General features: G+C 36.8%; 1 protein-coding gene across 2 annotated transcripts in view; it reads left to right on the top strand.

Moving 5' to 3' along the window:
• Positions 1–450: 450 nt before the first annotated feature.
• Positions 451–10,248, top strand: part of nat16 (N-acetyltransferase 16) — a 33,698-nt gene continuing 23,900 nt past the window's right edge. The window contains exon 1 of one of the 2 annotated variants that reach the window (XM_030162098.1): positions 451–700. The gene's annotated coding sequence lies outside the window, so the exon portion shown is untranslated. The remainder of the gene's footprint in view (positions 701–10,248) is intronic. The other variant, XM_030162097.1, reaches the window with a different exon arrangement.

The following is a 10,248-nucleotide window of genomic DNA, read 5'->3' as shown; positions in this document are numbered from 1 at the left end:
TTTTTTATTCTAAATTTATGAACATAGTTAAATTGAGAGACAAAAAACTCAGATACTTAATTTCAGTGCAAAAAAAATTCAGTGCTAGAAATTAAATGGCTTTTATTATTTAAAATCTGATGAGACAGATTCTGATCTAAGGTAAGAAGAATGAAAGCGTGCACGCGCATAATAGCCTATACCGCATCACGTGTGTCTCCATGTGTTTGGGGGGGGGGGGCGCAGTGCACAGACCTCCATTCATTTGATGCAACATAATATAACCCTTATCTTAACCTAAGCCAAGCATGGAATGGAACGGATGAACCATTTACATTAAACGTGACGACTTCACATGTTTATTAATTAAAGAAGGCCTAACACACACACACACACACACACACACACACACAGATATCGGAGGGGGGGAGGGCTGCAGCGGTCGAGCCCCAGTGATTCCAGTATGGACACTTGACGTAGTGAAACTGGGAGAGGCGGGGCTTGGAGCTCGTGCAAAGAGTCTCGAGTGGATAACGGACAGAGCTGGTCTCCGCGAGCCCCGTCTTTCATTCATCACCGCAGGAGCTCGTGCGTCAGTCCGCGTTGGTCCTCCGCCATCTAAACCGACCATCCACAGTCTCCTCCTCCACCTCCTCCGACCGCCGACACCAAGGACACCGGGACACCGACACTCTACCAATACCTCCGGTCATCATTCGCGGTAAGATCCGCAGAGCAGCAGCGTAAGGCTCGCGAGCGGCTGCCGGTTAGATAACGGATGTGTGAGCCCGGTCCTGTAGGCTGAGTGGAGGACAAGTGCCAGCCTCTGTCATCCCGGTGTGGCTCCGCTCACAGGCCCGCTGCTGGGTGCATTGTGGCGTATCGGCTTTTTTTTTTTTTTTTTTTGGTATTGTTTGATTCTAATCTCAGTGGCATTATGTAATATTCTCCCGATAATAACAGGATACTGACCCTGACGGATTATTTGGGTTCCTTTTGATCTTCTTTGCTCGGCTATCACGGCGCATTACTAATGACGACACAACACACTGATGGATATGGAGCTTTCTCCTTAAAAACCCATTCCCATACTAACACATCTGATGAGAAAAGGCTACTGCTACACTGCTATATACAATGTCTATATAATATATAATGTCATCTTATTCTTCTATTTATATAATGGGTCTGCAACATAATTCAGTGAAATAAGGACATGATGACTAAAATAGAAAATAGATTCAACCAAAAGTCATACACAGCAGTAGCAGCATGTAATATACTACTTCTCACTGATCTGATTTTATTGATAGCTTGTGCTTCTTATATAAAACCTATCAGAAAAGAGGTAATTGTCGGTTGCAGGTGACGATGAGGATGCAGAATGCAGCACCAGAGGGTATATTTTCAGAGCAGTCAGCTGACCTGTTCTCATTCAGAACATCACAGATGTTCCCACAGAGGGATCGCTAATGATTTCGATTACAGAATTTCCACTGTCTGGCACTGTTAAATCAGGATGCACGCAATAGATGTTTTCGAAGGGTGTAAGGAAATATCTGTTCTGCAATATATCGCGATATTCCATTTCACGATACTGTACCGATATTAAAAAGTACTGTATCGATATCTTTAGGTACTTATTCAAATGCAGATTTTGTGGAGGTTCATTTTTGTTTTTTTGTTTTTCTTTATTGTTTATATTTTATTTATTATTTAACACTCTTTTATTAAATAATGTTAGTTCCTTATTTATTTATTTGTTTAGAACATGCAAAGAAACAAAATAAAACAAAATAAAACATTTAAATGGACAGAATCTATCTTCAAGCACATACAAGTCTGAATTTTGCATAGTTGAAAAGGAGTAGGAAGAAGTATAAACTTACTACTTACTTTTTCCTTTGTTGGGATTTAACAAAAATAATGTTCTGATGTTAGTTCTGAACTAATAGAATAGGAACATTTGAACAGGATCTCAAACTGTAATGTCTGTAAAAACATAATTTAAGTTTGAACACAGGAACATTTTGTGATAAAACATTAGATCCTGTTCTGATCAAATAAAAATGTTTTGTATTTGTGTGTATTTCTGGTGTAATTCAGTTCTTCCAGGAAATAATCTTAAAAAACAAACAAACAAACAAAAAAACAATTTAAAATATTGTCTTTTTAACAGTATCGTGATATATCGTGATATATCATATTGTGGTCCTAGTATTATGATTTGTATCGTATTGCCAGATTCTTGCCAAGCCACACCCCTAATGTTTTCACAATCTACTCATCAGTAGGGGTGTTACAAACTATCGGTTCTGCAATATATCGTGATATTTCATTTCACAATACTGTACCGATATTTCAAAGTATTGTATCAATATTTTTAGGTATTTATTCAAATGCAGATATGGTGGCGGTTCATTTTATTTTTTGGTTTCCTTTATTGTTTATATCTTAAAATAATCTTATTTATTATTATTTAACACTGCTTTATTAAATAGTGGTTATTTGAAACATCCTAAAAGCACTTTTTACTCTCTGAGAGGCAGATGTTAGTTCCTTTGGAAACTAGGAGAATTAGAAAAAATTATGCGGTATAGCATTAGATCCTGTTCTGATCAAATAAAAATGTGTTCATATTTGTACATATTTCTGGTGTAATTCAATTCTTTCAGGAAATAATCTTTAAAAAAAAAAAAAGAAACAAACAAAACAATTGCCTTTTTAACAGTATCATGATATATCGTATTGCCAGATTCTTGCCAATACACACCCCTACTGATCAATGGGATTATTTTTAGATTAACGGGTTAATGTTGAGAAAAAAAAAACAAAAACAAAATACCCAGCACAAATTCTCAGAGCTCAAATAGATTTTAACATCTAGTTTGTGATATACTGTTATATTGTTGTGTTTAAAACTAACAGCAGTGTTGTGCTTGGGAGTGCAGCCAAAAAACAGAATTTTTAACATCAGTTGTTTTCACTGATATGGACAATGCACAATTTTCCTTGTTTTTTCTGTCTGCATGAGCTCAACACAAACTGTGATTCGTAAGTATTTTTCTGTATTAAATCTATCAACATATAAACTGTAACAAAAAGTCACTGTCAACACATAGCAGAGGTATGGGCAAGCACGACTTTAAAGATAACGAAAGGGTGGAAGTTTGTAGTTTTTCTAGAATATTGTCAGGGATTTCAGATTTAAATCAGTATACAAAGTACAAATACAAAGGTTATGGTTAAGGTTGAAATAAGATCTTTCATCATGGTTACAGGGTACAGGGTTACTATAAAAAAAAAAAAAAAAAATCTGTAATACTGTTATGTTCTTCTATTAAATCTAGAAACAGTGGGCGTGAACATGGCTGGTCTAGTCTCATCTAAAGTCATCCCTACAGCTAACCATTGTCTGAGGTGTCACCTTGTACACAGATAGCCCCAGTGTTGTAATTTAACGCAGATGAGGCGCTCCACACTATTTTTCAAGACCAGAAGATCTTTAAAGTGAAATATGTCATGTCCATGCCCTGTTAGTAAGTAGTGTAAACAGATAAAGAAGACAAATGAAACCGCAGACATGGGTCATATCCCATTACTTGTACCCCTGTAACAGTATCACCCATCTCAAGGTGTGCTTAGCTGGATAATGGCTCCTTAAAAAGAAGCTATAAAGGAAACATGAGGAGTCCGGAGCTACAAAATGAGCTCTTGTCTAATCAGGCACCTTGACCAATGAAACTAATGTGTGTATTTAGCAGACTTAAGATGTTACTGAAGTTTTGTTTTTTTTACCTGTAATCCGTGATGTTGAGTGTTTATTTCTTTAATGTGACTATATTTTATTGACATCATAGATAAGACTAATGTGTATTTTCTTAATTCTAGTGGGAAATTAAGCAGTCATTATTGACATCAAATATTAATTCAACCTGATTTTACATGTCTTGATTTTGAATTTGATTTTATCTCCTACTCCAGTCACTGTTGCAGTGCTTTCTGGTCAAATATCCACCACCACATTTGACTGTGCATGTGGAAGTGCTGCATTTGGTGGGCCATCTGGAGGGCTTGATAACCACCACCCTTATAATATCCCAAACAGGATGCAGTAAATTACATGAGCAAAATGAAGTAATACGACTAAAGGGAAGCTTCGGATGGAGCTAGGTGGCTTATGGGCCATTTATTTCCGTATCATAAAACTTAAGAGTGTTGCCAGTGGTCGCTTTTCCATTGGACATATGTGCAAAGCTTTACCGATATTTACTAAATGTTGAAAAAAACAGAAGTGTGTAATGTTGGTTTTTCCATTAAATCACAAATGCTATGATTTGTTTATTTATTGTCGCGGGATGACGCGAGAAGTCGTTCCATAAACATGGTGACGAATGTAAATATCATTTTGATTTACATATATATTAACAATTATAATATATTACCCCTCCATTCTGTACTAAATTACAAAATTATTTGGTTTCCTGGTGTGTCCACACATACCGTGCAGTTTTTTTTTTTTTTTTTTTTTTAACTCTTCTTCACTTGTTGTAACATCTGCCAACATCCGTTTTTTTTTAATCACAAAAAAGGTCTTTCCATTGCAGTTTTGTGTGATATACCAACTGCGCTACACCTGAAAAACCAGAGTTTTGCCAAAATTGTCATTTTTCCATTAGGCAAATTTTTATGTGCAAGTTATATTCGTGCAATTTGAGGGTCAATGGAAAAGCGACTAGTGTTTGCTGTGCCGTGTGGCCTTTGGTTGACAGCTAGCATTACCTCAGCTACCAAGTCAGACCTTGTAGCTCTTGTTTTATCAAATAAAACCAATTTCTCTGGCTAACAGGTGTAGTGGTGTTCAAAGAGTTATACTACAACTGAGCTTAGCTACAGTAGCCAATGTTAGCATGAATTTATACTGAATTCAAAGGTCTGCCAGTTAGCCTGCTAATTATCCCAGGAGCCTGATTAGTGTGTTAATGCATTTCATGATTTTGACATCACTGGTAGCCAACAAAACTGAATGGCTTAACATTCAATAAATGTTGTAGAAAAAGGTTGCTAAAATTTCTTGACAGCATTAGGTATTACATGGTTCCATGTGGTTAGTGTTTTCAGTAAGTTCAGGTTTCATCCTTCGCTCTTCCCCAGCTCTACCCTCTTGTTTTCATAAAACCAACATGGCCATGAATAATCCATGATGGCTATGTCGCTTCATTATTTAAGTTCACATACCATCGGGTGATGTGAAAGAGGGTTTGGTCCACTATACAGTTTATGATCTACAGTCCTACACAAATTCATTATCATCTTAACTCTGCTAAATACTGTAAAAAAATGCATTTTATTCCAAATCATCAGAATGTCAATGAGTAACATTTTGTGCCTTAGCTGACTATAACCCTTTAGAGTTCATCCTTATTTAGAATTATTTAAAATATTAAGTCGCGAATATTACCTAAATGTACAGGTGTTGTCGTTTCAAGCCCTTTGCGCATTCATGTTTGGTTTTAATGCGCATACACAGTAGGTAAAGGAGTAATGTATTCAGGTGTAACAGAAGGGCAGCGGATCATGTACAGTAGACCTGTTTATGGCTAAAATGTTATCAGATAGTTACCTGTTTCTACATCAGACATTAACATTCACTTGGAGCAGGTATTTCTGTTCACTGGATGAACCATCGCATATACGAGCGTCTCTTATCGTTGCACCTCCATTATGTTTCAAAGCTCTTATATCTGCTCTAGAGAGACATAGAGAGAGAGAGAGAGAGAGAAAGAGAGAGGGAGAGTTAGTAAGAAGAGAGGGGTTTGGCTGATCTAATGTCCTCTGACAGTTTGGTATTTGGAAATGAATGCATGGAAGCATTATTGTATTAATCATGGAAGATAGAGAAAAATTAGGAAAGGACAACATGAGGACATCCGTGTTCCACTTTAAAAAACATGTTTACTGACATGTCACAAGTGCTTGTCTCTCTCCAATTCTGAGCGTCGATGAAAACACCAAAAGCACTCCAAAAAGAAACTTATTTTTAACGTCCACTCCATAAAGCATATTGAAAAACAGAGCAGATGTGAAGGCTCTTCTGTACCTGCTATTATTACCATCCACTCTGGAATAAAGGCAGCTGGATAAAAACATGATGGAAAATATTTACACCTCTGTGTTTTTGCATCTTACTGGGACTAAAATCTCATATCTCATGTATTGCCATGTGTTTAAATTGAACCCCCTTACAAGTAATTGTGTCTGATGGCCTCTAGATGTTGACACCAAAAAATCGGACTCTAACCTTTTAATTTCTCTGTATCAATGAATCAGTAACTGTTTTCCAGAAGCTTTAATATCATATATGTTATTTGGCATATCTTACAAATATACAGGCACCTTTAGCTAATTATATTTATAGGCATTTAAGGCTAATAGTAGATATATTCATATTTACTGTCAGGGTTTTAGATGGTAGCGTAGTGCTTGTTAAGTTGGATTTGAGAGCTTCTGTTGTTGTAAATTAAAGTATTTATTTTCCCCAAGAGACAGCTCCACATTAATTGTGAGTCAAAGGCTAAACTAACATCAAATTAATGTTATATGATTTGGTTTCCAATTCACTGTCGTACTGTTTTAGTTTGTGTTCGCTCGGATAATGACCCTCTGCTCTTCCCCATATCCACCTACGGCCACTGCTGGCTCCAAAAATTATAATTATTGTCCAAACATTGACTCAATCTTTGGCTCACAAGCTGGAAATGATATACCTGAAATAAACTGAACACTACTGCTGATCTGATGAAATATGTTGTGGTCTGAAATGTAACACTTTTTGTTTACTAAAAAAGAATAATGATCTTAAACCAGACTTACCAAGGTACAAACTGTTTGTGTTTATCGCTTATTTTTGAATGGAAATTGACTATTGGGGCGGTAGGATCAACCTGAAAAATTTAAACAAATAAATAAATAAAAAACTTAAGTCATAGCCACAAAGGTGAAACATGCACCAAAATAAAACATAAGAGCTGCGTCCTTTCATTTCAGGCTGTGAAAGGCTATATTTCACACAGATACCAAACTGCACACTTGGAGTAAAAATCACATAGAGTTCAAATGGTAAAATAGATCTTACAAGTGAAAAAATGGAATAGGAGAGCCAGCATTGCATGGTTGCACTGCAAATGCTACACACTTTTGCCTCATTTGGAACCTGCCTATTTTGGTTCCTGAACTATACAGGCTGTGTGTGGTGAGTGTTCTAGTCCCAGTACTATAATAGGGTCCTCCATTTAAACTGGGAGGTCAGAGTTTGAGTTCCCAGTTGGAGATCTCAGCTGAAACACCCCCTAAATTCGGCTTTCCAGCTCAGAAATAGGGGTGTTAGAAAATATTGGTTCTGCTATATATTGTGATATTTCATTTCACAATATTGTATTTATATTAAAAAGTACTGTATCGATATTTTTAGGTATTTATTCAAATGCAGATATGACAGAGGTTCACTTTTGTTTTCTTGTTTTTCTTTATTGTTTATATCTTATTTATTATTATTTAACACTGTTTTATTGAATAATGGTTATTTGAAGCATCCTAAAAGCACTTTTTACGGTCTGAGAGAGGCAGATGTTGGTTCCTTTGGAAACTAGGAGAATTAGAAAAAATTTGTGATATAGCATTAGATCCTGTTCTGATCAAACAAAAATGTGTTTAGTATTTGTACATATTTCCATTTTAATTCAATCCTCCCAGGAAATAATCTATTAAAAAAAGAGAAACAAACAAAACAATTGCCTTTTTAACAGTATCATGATATATCGTAATATATATTATCGTGATCCTAGTATTGTGATTTGTATCGTATCACCACATTCTTGTCAATACACATCCTTACTCAGAAAATCAAACCAACTTCCACAAGCCTATTACATCATTTATTACCTAATACATTGTTAATTAATTTGCATATCTGTCTTATTTGTTACTCAATAAGTCACATCCACAGTACCATTCAACCTCTATCTGTGGATTTGTCTCTGGAATGTTTGTATCTGTAAAAGGCAGAGTAATCAGTTATTATCAGTTGGTCTAGGTAACAGTAGCTAACCTGGTTAGGACTGGTAAATCTGTTTGTTTTGTCCAAGATTTTCATTGGAACGCAAGGTACAATACAGTATGAAAATCATGTAACTTCTTATACGACATCTGTCAAAACCAAAAAAATATGACTGGCTGACTTGGAGGATTACTGTGGGATGTCTGTAGTGACATGTTTGAAAATGACCCATGTGGCAAAAGTAATAAATGGCTGCTTCTAGTTTTGAAAGCATTTAGATCATAAAAAGCAATGTATTCATATGAAGTCTTAAGATGCCAGATTTGATCCTGTAAAGATGCAAAAACATCTACTGGGAATGAAACTCATTCCAAACTCATTAGACTCAATTTGTATGATTGTGTAATTGATTGAAATTAAATTCATTGTGTAAATTTAAGTAATTAAAACTATCATTTTAGTGATCGTAAGTGTGATCTGACTGGATATTTTGTTGATTATTGTCTATGATAGCAAAATATCTTTAAGGCTTTGGATCCTCTTTTCAAAATATGACAAATTTAATGCAGATGAAACCTAGCACATTTATTGAAATAAATCCCAGAATTATGGAAACAGGTTAGTAGGTTTTAATAGAGTTCTGATGTATTTTTGTGGACTAACCCGGAACTTAGCATTTCCATGCTTCCAAAAGATAATGGAAAGCCCTTTGATTACTGCAGAGAAAAAAACATGAGGGTTTAAACAGCTATACCACAGCCACATGAATTCAATGTCTCCACCACAAAACTTCCACTTTAAAATTTAATTTCAGCTGCTTATCACAACGACAAAGACCTTGACTTTGAGTGTGACCTGATTGAGCTAGTGAATAAAATATGTTCTGAGAGTGCAACACAAATCTGCAAAAGAGGACAGGTGAGTAAATTAGATTTTATGTTCATCTTGAGAAACACAAAAACTCATCCCTAATCCTCTAACTCTAAAATAAGTCACCAATGTCTTGATGGATGTTAAAAGGCTGTTAGTCTTCCCCACAATATAAAAACAAACCCCAAACAAAACCCATTTTGTTTCCATATGTTTTGGAATCACTACCTTCTTTCTGACTCTGAGAGGTGTACGCTAAACACCCCAAATTTACCCTAATCTCAACCCCCCAACGATTCTTAACCCTCACATATAATGGTGTAATATGAGATACATTACTTAAGATCTAGACTTAGATCCCCATATAATGTGAAAAATGCAGCCTCCCCCCAACACACATACGTTGTGTGTTTTACTAAAGGGACCTTGGAGATTAATGACCGTATAGGTGCTGCACTGCAGAGGGGAGGCCAGGGAGGAGGACAAGAGGGGGGGGCAGATCGGGGGGGGATGGGAGGAAAGAACAGAACAGGAGAAAGGTGAGATTTAAAAGATGGTGATGCGGAGAAAAGGAGGAGCAGATCAGAGGCGCATGGAGGGTTGGGACTAAAAAAAGAGGTGAGAGAAAGGTCAAGACTAGGCTGTGAAGAGGTGAAACTGCAGATTCTTAATGCAGTGAGATGACGTGGAGGACTGTTGTGTGCTTGAATAGTTACACAGTTTAGGTATTGATAAGTCAAAAGCCGTGTTTCCACCACAGGAACTTCAAGGTAGTTTTACGGGGCTAGGCTGTTGGTGCGTATTCCACCCCCGCAGATCAAATTACAGGATCCTTTGTGGGGTCTAATGCCACGTTTCACTACATGGAACCAGCTCGGCTCGGCTCGACTTGGTATTCCTGGAGACCATTTCCATTACAGGATACTGACTTTACAGTACCTGGTCATCATAGCGATGTGGCACGTTATTTCCATGTCATCTGCTCAGAGAGTTGCTGAAAACTTGCTTGTTGTGTGTTGTCTCATCTGAATTTTTACGTCAGCGACCAAAGACTGAATTTCCTACACCATGGTGTTGTTTTGGGCTGTTATCATGTGGATTAATGTACCGCTATATTTACTGTCAACTTCCGCATCTGTTTTTTGTAAAATGGCGGGTCACAGAGAAAACTGTCCGACCAATCAGTGGTCTGCAGTGTTATACGTCATGGTTTAGTATCGCTTGGAACCTCGGTGGAGGTGATACCAAAAAACTAGTACCGGGTACCAGATTCCAGGTCCTTTTTCGTAATGGAAACGCAAAAAGGCCGAGTCGAGTCGAGTCGAGCCAGTACCACGCAGTGG

The sequence above is a fragment of the Sphaeramia orbicularis genome, chromosome 18 (assembly GCF_902148855.1).
Source record: "Sphaeramia orbicularis chromosome 18, fSphaOr1.1, whole genome shotgun sequence".
Classification (NCBI taxonomy): Eukaryota; Metazoa; Chordata; class Actinopteri; order Kurtiformes; family Apogonidae; genus Sphaeramia; species Sphaeramia orbicularis.
Note: the sequence above shows the minus strand (reverse complement) of the source record. Positions and strands in the feature narration are given on the sequence as shown.